Source organism: Pelophylax lessonae (genome assembly GCF_965119305.1).
Source record: "Pelophylax lessonae genome assembly, chromosome: 3".
NCBI classification, from domain to species: Eukaryota; Metazoa; Chordata; class Amphibia; order Anura; family Ranidae; genus Pelophylax; species Pelophylax lessonae.
The window spans coordinates 9,824,005-9,834,199 of NC_138770.1; positions in this window are offsets into that span (position 1 = coordinate 9,824,005).

Consider the following 10,195-nt stretch of genomic DNA (forward strand, 5'->3'; position numbering starts at 1 on the left):
GGGACAAGCAAACCAGCTCTGTAAAAACTATTTGCTACTGCGGTCAGGGAGGGCCTTGGAAAAGCTCATTGGGATTCCTCAGGATCTCAAACAAATAAATGAATAAATAAATAATGTTTTCAACATTTTTTTAACTCCGCCGTGGCCGGTCCCAAGCCCGTGCTGTGAAAAGAGGAGGGTCAGATGCTGGGATAAGCAAACCAGCTCTGTAAAAACTATATGATACTGCAGTCAGGGAGGGCCTTGGAAAAGCTCATTGGGATTCCTCAGGATCTCAAACAAATAAATGAATAAATAAATAAATAATGTTTTCAACATTTTTTTAACTCTGCCGTGGCCGGTCCCAAGCCCGTGCTGTGAAAAGAGGAGGGTCAGATGCTGGGACAAGCAAACCAGCTCTGTAAAAACTATTTTCTACTGAGGTCAGGAAGGGCCTTGGAAAAGCTCATTGGGATTCCTCAGGATCTCAAACAAATAAATGAATAAATAAATAAATAATGTTTTCAACATTTTTTAACTCTGCCGTCGCCGGTCCCAAGCCCGTGCTGTGAAAAGAGGAGGGTCAGATGCTGGGACAAGCAAACCAGCTCTGTAAAAACTATTTGCTACTGCGGTCAGGGAGGGCCTTGGAAAAGCTCATTGGGATTCCTCAGGATCTCAAACAAATAAATTATTAAATAAATAAATAATGTTTTCAACATTTTTTAACTCTGCCGTGGCCGGTCCCAAGCCCGTGCTGTGAAAAGAGGAGGGTCAGATGCTGGGACAAGGAAACCAGCTCTGTAAAAACTATTTGCTACTGCGGTCAGGGAGGGCCTTGGAAAAGCTCATTGGGATTCCTCAGGATCTCAAACAAATAAATGAATAAATAAATAATGTTTTCAACATTTTTTAACTCTGCCATGGCCGGTCCCAAGCCCGTGCTGTGAATAGAGGAGGGTCAGATGCTGGGACAAGCAAACCAGCTCTGTAAAAACTATTTGCTGCTGCGGTCAGGGAGGGCCTTGGAAAAGCTCATTGGGATTCCTCAGGATCTCAAACAAATAAATGAATAAATAAATAATGTTTTCAACATTTTTTTAACTCTGCCATGGCCGGTCCCAAGCCCGTGCTGTGAAAAGAGGAGGGTCAGATGCTGGGATAAGCAAACCAGCTCTGTAAAAACTATTTGATACTGCAGTCAGGGAGGGCCTTGGAAAAGCTCATTGGGATTCCTCAGGATCTCAAACAAATAAATGAATAAATAAATAAATAATGTTTTCAACATTTTTAACTCTGCCGTGGCCGGTCCCAAGCCCGTGCTGTGAAAAGAGGAGGGTCAGATGCTGGGACAAGCAAACCAGCTCTGTAAAAACTATTTGCTAGTGCAGTCAGGGAGGGCCTTGGAAAAGCTCATTGGGATTCCTCATGATCTCAAACAAATAAATGAATAAATAAATAATGTTTTCAACATTTTTTTTAACTCTGCCGTGGTCTGTCCCAAGCCCGTGCTGTGAAAAGAGGAGGGTCAGATTCTGGGACAAGCAAACCAGCTCTGTAAAAACTATTTGCTACTGCGGTCAGGGAGGGCCTTGGAAAAGCTCATTGGGATTCCTCAGGATCTCAAACAAATAAATGAATAAATAAATAAATAAATAAATAATGTTTTCAACATTTTTTTAACTCTGCCGTGGCCGGTCCCAAGCCCATGCTGTGAAAAGAGGAGGGTCAGATGCTTGGACAAGCAAACCAGCTCTGTAAAAACTATTTGCTACTGCGGTCAGGGAGGGCCTTGGAAAAGCTCATTGGGATTCCTCAGGATCTCAAATAAATAAATCAATAAATAAATAATGTTTTCAACATTTTTTTAACTCTGCCGTGGCCGGTCCCAAGCCCGTGCTGTGAAAAGAGGAGGGTCAGAGGCTGTGACAAGCACACCAGCTCTGTAAAAACTATTTTCTACTGCGGTCAGGGAGGGTTTTGGAAAAGCTCATTGGGATTCCTCAGGATCTCAAACAAATAAATGAATAAATAAATAATGTTTTCAACATTTTTTAACTCTGCCGTGGCCGGTCCCAAGCCCGTGCTGTGAAAAGAGGAGGGTCAGATGTTGGGACAAGCAAACCAGCTCTGTAAAAACTATTTGCTACTGCGGTCAGGGAGGGCCTTGGAAAAGCTCATTGGGATTCCTCAGGATCTCAAACAAATAAATTAATAAATAAATAATGTTTTCAACATTTTTTTAACTCTGCCGTGGCCGGTCCCAAGCCCGTGCTGTGAAAAGAGGAGGGTCAGATGCTGGGACAAGCAAACCAGCTCTGTAAAAACTATTTTCTACTGAGGTCAGGAAGGGCCTTGGAAAAGCTCATTGGGATTCCTCAGGATCTCAAACAAATAAATGAATAAATAAATAAATAATGTTTTCAACATTTTTTAACTCTGCCGTCGCCGGTCCCAAGCCCGTGCTGTGAAAAGAGGAGGGTCAGATGCTGGGACAAGCAAACCAGCTCTGTAAAAACTATTTGCTACTGCGGTCAGGGAGGGCCTTGGAAAAGCTCATTGGGATTCCTCAGGATCTCAAACAAATAAATGAATAAATAAATAATGTTTTCAACATTTGTTTAACTCCGCCGTGGCCGGTCCCAAGCCCGTGCTGTGAAAAGAGGAGGGTCAGATGCTGGGATAAGCAAACCAGCTCTGTAAAAACTATTTGATACTGCAGTCAGGGAGGGCCTTGAAAAAGCTCATTGGGATTCCTCAGGATCTCAAACAAATAAATGAATAAATAAATAAATAATGTTTTCAACATTTTTTTAACTCTGCCGTGGCCGGTCCCAAGCCCGTGCTGTGAAAAGAGGAGGGTCAGATGCTGGGACAAGCAAACCAGCTCTGTAAAAACTATTTGCTACTGCGGTCAGGGAGGGCCTTGGAAAAGCTCATTGGGATTCCTCAGGATCTCAAACAAATAAATGAATAAATAAATAATGTTTTCAACATTTTTTTAACTCTGCCGTGGCCGGTCCCAAGCCCGTGCTGTGAAAAGAAGAGGGTCAGATGCTGGGACAAGCAAACCAGCTCTTTAAAAAAAACTATTTGCTACTGCGGTCAGGGAGGGCCTTGGAAAAGCTCATTGGGATTCCTCAGAATCTCAAACAAATAAATGAATAAATAAATAAATAATGTTTTTAACATTTTTTAACTCTGCCCTTGCCGGTCCCAAGCCCGTGCTGTGAAAAGAGGAGGGTCAGATGTTGGGACAAGCAAACCAGCTCTGTAAAAACTATTTGCTAGTGCAGTCAGGGAGGGCCTTGGAAAAGCTCATTGGGATTCCTCATGATCTCAAACAAATAAATGAATAAATAAATAATGTTTTCAACATTTTTTTTAACTCTGCCGTGGTCTGTCCCAAGCCCGTGCTGTGAAAAGAGGAGGGTCAGATGCTGGGACAAGCAAACCAGCTCTGTAAAAACTATTTGCTACTGCGGTCAGGGAGGGCCTTGGAAAAGCTCATTGGGATTCCTCAGGATCTCAAACAAAGAAATGAATAAATAAATAAATAAATAATGTTTTCAACATTTTTTTAACTCTGCCGTGGCCGGTCCCAAGCCCATGCTGTGAAAAGAGGAGGGTCAGATGCTGGGACAAGCAAACCAGCTCTGTAAAAACTATTTGCTACTGCGGTCAGGGAGGGCCTTGGAAAAGCTCATTGGGATTCCTCAGGATCTCAAATAAATAAATCAATAAATAAATAATGTTTTCAACATTTTTTTAACTCTGCCGTGGCCGGTCCCAAGCCCGTGCTGTGAAAAGAGGAGGGTCAGAGGCTGTGACAAGCACACCAGCTCTGTAAAAACTATTTTCTACTGCGGTCAGGGAGGGCCTTGGAAAAGCTCATTGGGATTCCTCAGGATCTCAAACAAATAAATGAATAAATAAATAAGTAATGTTTTCAACATTTTTTAACTCTGCCGTCGCCGGTCCCAAGCCCGTGCTGTGAAAAGAGGAGGGTCAGATGCTGGGACAAGCAAACCAGCTCTGTAAAAACTATTTGCTACTGCGGTCAGGGAGGGCCTTGGAAAAGCTCATTGGGATTCCTCAGGATCTCAAACAAAGAAATGAATAAATAAATAAATAAATAATGTTTTCAACATTTTTTTAACTCTGCCGTGGCCGGTCCCAAGCCCATGCTGTGAAAAGAGGAGGGTCAGATGCTGGGACAAGCAAACCAGCTCTGTAAAAACTATTTGCTACTGCGGTCAGGGAGGGCCTTGGAAAAGCTCATTGGGATTCCTCAGGATCTCAAATAAATAAATCAATAAATAAATAATGTTTTCAACATTTTTTTAACTCTGCCGTGGCCGGTCCCAAGCCCGTGCTGTGAAAAGAGGAGGGTCAGAGGCTGTGACAAGCACACCAGCTCTGTAAAAACTATTTTCTACTGCGGTCAGGGAGGGCCTTGGAAAAGCTCATTGGGATTCCTCAGGATCTCAAACAAATAAATGAATAAATAAATAAGTAATGTTTTCAACATTTTTTAACTCTGCCGTCGCCGGTCCCAAGCCCGTGCTGTGAAAAGAGGAGGGTCAGATGCTGGGACAAGCAAACCAGCTCTGTAAAAACTATTTGCTACTGCGGTCAGGGAGGGCCTTGGAAAAGCTTATTGGGATTCCTCAGGATCTCAAACAAATAAATGAATAAATAAATAATGTTTTCAACATTTTTTTAACTCCGCCGTGGCCGGTCCCAAGCCCGTGCTGTGAAAAGAGGAGGGTCAGATGCTGGGATAAGCAAACCAGCTCTGTAAAAACTATTTGATACTGCAGTCAGGGAGGGCCTTGGAAAAGCTCATTGGGATTCCTCAGGATCTAAAACAAATAAATGAATAAATAAATAAATAATGTTTTCAACATTTTTTTAACTCTGCCGTGGCCGGTCCCAAGCCCGTGCTGTGAAAAGAGGAGGGTCAGATGCTGGGACAAGCAAACCAGCTCTGTAAAAACTATTTTCTACTGAAGTCAGGAAGGGCCTTGGAAAAGCTCATTGGGATTCCTCAGGATCTCAAACAAATAAATGAATAAATAAATAAATAATGTTTTCAACATTTTTTAACTCTGCCGTCGCCGGTCCCAAGCCCGTGCTGTGAAAAGAGGAGGGTCAGATGCTGGGACAAGCAAACCAGCTCTGTAAAAACTATTTGCTACTGCGGTCAGGGAGGGCCTTGGAAAAGCTCATTGGGATTCCTCAGGATCTCAAACAAATAAATTATTAAATAAATAAATAATGTTTTCAACATTTTTTAACTCTGCCGTGGCCGGTCCCAAGCCCGTGCTGTGAAAAGAGGAGGGTCAAATGCTGGGACAAGGAAACCAGCTCTGTAAAAACTATTTGCTACTGCGGTCAGGGAGGGCCTTGGAAAAGCTCATTGGGATTCCTCAGGATCTCAAACAAATAAAGGAATAAATAAATAAATAATGTTTTCAACATTTTTTAACTCTGCCATGGCCGGTCCCAAGCCCGTGCTGTGAATAGAGGAGGGTCAGATGCTGGGACAAGCAAACCAGCTCTGTAAAAACTATTTGATACTGCAGTCAGGGAGGGCCTTGGAAAAGCTCATTGGGATTCCTCAGGATCTCAAACAAATAAATGAATAAATAAATAAATAATGTTTTCAACATTTTTTAACTCTGCCGTGGCCGTTCCCAAGCCCGTGCTGTGAAAAGAGGAGGGTCAGATGCTGGGACAAGCAAACCAGCTCTGTAAAAACTATTTGCTACTGTGGTCAGGGAGGGCCTTGGAAAAGCTCATTGGTATTCCTCAGGATCTCAAACAAATAAATGAATAAATAAATAAATAATGTTTTCAACATTTTTTTTAACTCTGTCGTGGCCGGTCCCAAGCCCGTGCTGTGAAAAGAGGAGGGTCAGATGCTGGGACAAGCAAACCAGCTCTGTAAAAACTATTTGCTACTGGGGTCAGGGAGGGCCATGGAAAAGCTAATTGGGATTCGTCAGGATCTCAAATAAATAAATCAATAAATAAATAATGTTTTCAACATTTTTTTTACTCTGCCGTGGCCGGTCCCAAGCCCGTGCTGTGAAAAGAGGAGGGTCAGAGGCTGGGACAAGCACACCAGCTCTGTAAAAACTATTTTCTACTGCGGTCAGGGAGGGTTTTGGAAAAGCTCATTGGGATTCCTAAGGATCTCAAACAAATAAATGAATAAATAAATAATGTTTTCAACATTTTTTAACTCTGCCGTGGCCGGTCCCAAGCCCGTGCTGTGAAAAGAGGAGGGTCAGATGCTGGGACAAGCAAACCAGCTCTGTAAAAACTATTTGCTACTGAGGTCAGGGAGGGCCTTGGAAAAGCTCATTGGGATTCCTCAGGATCTCAAACAAATAAATGAATAAATAAATAAAGTTTTCAACATTTTTTTAACTCTGCCGTGGCCGGTCCCAAGCCCGTGCTGTGAAAAGAGGAGGGTCAGATGCTGGGACAAGCAAACCAGCTCTGTAAAAACTATTTTCTACTGAGGTCAGGAAGGGCCTTGGAAAAGCTCATTGGGATTCCTCAGGATCTCAAAATAAATAAATGAATAAATAAATAAATAATGTTTTCAACATTTTTTAACTCTGCCGTCGCCGGTCCCAAGCCCGTGCTGTGAAAAGAGGAGGGTCAGATGCTGGGACAAGCAAACCAGCTCTGTAAAAACTATTTGCTACTGCGGTCAGGGAGGGCCTTGGAAAAGCTCATTGGGATTCCTCAGGATCTCAAACAAATAAATTATTAAATAAATAAATAATGTTTTCAACATTTTTTAACTCTGCCGTGGCCGGTCCCAAGCCCGTGCTGTGAAAAGAGGAGGGTCAGATGCTGGGACAAGGAAACCAGCTCTGTAAAAACTATTTGCTACTGCGGTCAGGGAGGGCCTTGGAAAAGCTCATTGGGATTCCTCAGGATCTCAAAACAAATAAATGAATAAATAAATAAATAATGTTTTCAACATTTTTTAACTCTGCCGTCGCCGGTCCCAAGCCCGTGCTGTGAAAAGAGGAGGGTCAGATGCTGGGACAAGCAAACCAGCTCTGTAAAAACTATTTGCTACTGCGGTCAGGGAGGGCCTTGGAAAAGCTCATTGGGATTCCTCAGGATCTCAAACAAATAAATTATTAAATAAATAAATAATGTTTTCAACATTTTTTAACTCTGCCGTGGCCGGTCCCAAGCCCGTGCTGTGAAAAGAGGAGGGTCAGATGCTGGGACAAGGAAACCAGCTCTGTAAAAACTATTTGCTACTGCGGTCAGGGAGGGCCTTGGAAAAGCTCATTGGGATTCCTCAGGATCCCAAACAAATAAATGAATAAATAAATAATGTTTTCAACATTTTTTAACTCTGCCATGGCCGGTCCCAAGCCCGTGCTGTGAATAGAGGAGGGTCAGATGCTGGGACAAGCAATCCAGCTCTGTAAAAACTATTTGATACTGCAGTCAGGGAGGGCCTTGGAAAAGCTCATTGGGATTCCTCAGGATCTCAAACAAATAAATGAATAAATAAATAAATAATGTTTTCAACATTTTTTAACTCTGCCGTGGCCGTTCCCAAGCCCGTGCTGTGAAAAGAGGAGGGTCAGATGCTGGGACAAGCAAACCAGCTCTTTAAAAACTATTTGCTAGTGCAGTCAGGGAGGGCCTTGGAAAAGCTCATTGGGATTCCTCATGATCTCAAACAAATAAATGAATAAATAAATAATGTTTTCAACATTTTTTTTAACTCTGCCGTGGTCTGTCCCAAGCCCGTGCTGTGAAAAGAGGAGGGTCAGATGCTGGGACAAGCAAACCAGCTCTGTAAAAACTATTTGCTACTGCGGTCAGGGAGATCCTTGGAAAAGCTCATTGGGAATCCTCAGGATCTCAAACAAATAAATGAATAAATAAATAAATAATGTTTTCAACATTTTTTAACTCTGCCGTGGCCGGTCCCAAGCCCGTGCTGTGAAAAGAGGAGGGTCAGATGCTGGGACAAGCAAACCAGCTCTGTAAAAACTATTTGCTACTGTGGTCAGGGAGGGCCTTGGAAAAGCTCATTGGTATTCCTCAGGATCTCAAACAAATAAATGAATAAATAAATAAATAATGTTTTCAACATTTTTTTAACTCTGCCGTGGCCGGTCCCAAGCCCGTGCTGTGAAAAGAGGAGGGTCAGATGCTGGGACAAGCAAACCAGCTCTGTAAAAACTATTTGCTACTGCGGTCAGGGAGGGCCATGGAAAAGCTAATTGGGATTCCTCAGGATCTCAAATAAATAAATCAATAAATAAATAATGTTTTCAACATTTTTTTAACTCTGCCGTGGCCGGTCCCAAGCCCGTGCTGTGAAAAGAGGAGGGTCAGAGGCTGGGACAAGCACACCAGCTCTGTAAAAACTATTTTCTACTGCGGTCAGGGAGGGTTTTGGAAAAGCTCATTGGGATTCCTAAGGATCTCAAACAAATAAATGAATAAATAAATAATGTTTTCAACATTTTTTAACTCTGCCGTGGCCGGTCCCAAGCCCGTGCTGTGAAAAGAGGAGGGTCAGATGCTGGGACAAGAAAACCAGCTCTGTAAAAACTATTTGCTACTGAGGTCAGGGAGGGCCTTGGAAAAGCTCATTGGGATTCCTCAGGATCTCAAACAAATAAATGAATAAATAAATAATGTTTTCAACATTTTTTTAACTCTGCCGTGGCCGGTCCCAAGCCCGTGCTGTGAAAAGAGGAGGGTCAGATGCTGGGACAAGCAAACCAGCTCTGTAAAAACTATTTGCTACTGCGGTCAGGGAGGGCCTTGGAAAAGCTCATTGGGATTCCTCAGGAACTCAAACAAATAAACGAATAAATCAATAAATAATGTTTTCAAAATTTTTTTAACTCTGCCGTGGCCGGTCCCAAGCCCGTGCTGTGAAAAGAGGAGGGTCAGATGCTGGGACAAGCAAACCAGCTCTGTAAAAACTATTTGCTACTGCGGTCAGGGAGGGCCTTGGAAAAGCTCATTGGGATTCCTCAGGATCTCAAACAAATAAATGAATAAATAAATAATGTTTTCAACATTTTTTTAACTCTGCCGTGGCCGGTCCCAAGCCCGTGCTGTGAAAAGAAGAGGGTCAGATGCTGGGACAAGCAAACCAGCTCTGTAAAAAAAACTATTTGCTACTGCAGTCAGGGAGGGCCTTGGAAAAGCTCATTGGGATTCCTCAGAATCTCAAACAAATAAATGAATAAATAAATAAATAATGTTTTCAACATTTTTTAACTCTGCCGTGGCCGGTCCCAAGCCCGTGCTGTGAAAAGAAGAGGGTCAGATGCTGGGACAAGCAAACCAGCTCTGTAAAAAAAACTATTTGCTACTGCAGTCAGGGAGGGCCTTGGAAAAGCTCATTGGGATTCCTCAGGATCTCAAACAAATAAATGAATAAATAAATAAATAATGTTTTCAACATTTTTTAACTCTGCCGTGGCCGGTCCCAAGCCCGTGCTGTGAAAAGAGGAGGGTCAGATGCTGGGATAAGCAAACCAGCTCTGTAAAAACTATTTGATACTGCAGTCACGGAGGGCCTTGGAAAAGCTCATTGGGATTCCTCAGGATCTCAAACAAATAAATGAATAAATAAATAAATAATGTTTTCAACATTTTTTTAACTCTGCCGTGGCCGGTCCCAAGCCCGTGCTGTGAAAAGAGGAGGGTCAGATGCTGGGACAAGCAAACCAGCTCTGTAAAAACTATTTGCTACTGCGGTCAGGGAGGGCCTTGGAAAAGCTCATTGGGATTCCTCAGGATCTCAAACAAATAAATGAATAAATAAATAATGTTTTCAACATTTTTTTAACTCTGCCGTGGCCGGTCCCAAGCCCGTGCTGTGAAAAGAAGAGGGTCAGATGCTGGGACAAGCAAACCAGCTCTTTAAAAAAAACTATTTGCTACTGCGGTCAGGGAGGGCCTTGGAAAAGCTCATTGGGATTCCTCAGAATCTCAAACAAATAAATGAATAAATAAATAAATAATGTTTTTAACATTTTTTAACTCTGCCCTTGCCGGTCCCAAGCCCGTGCTGTGAAAAGAGGAGGATCAGATGTTGGGACAAGCAAACCAGCTCTGTAAAAACTATTTGCTACTGCGGTCAGGGAGGGCCTTGGAAAAGCTCATTGGGATTCCTCAGGATCTCAAACAAATAAATGAA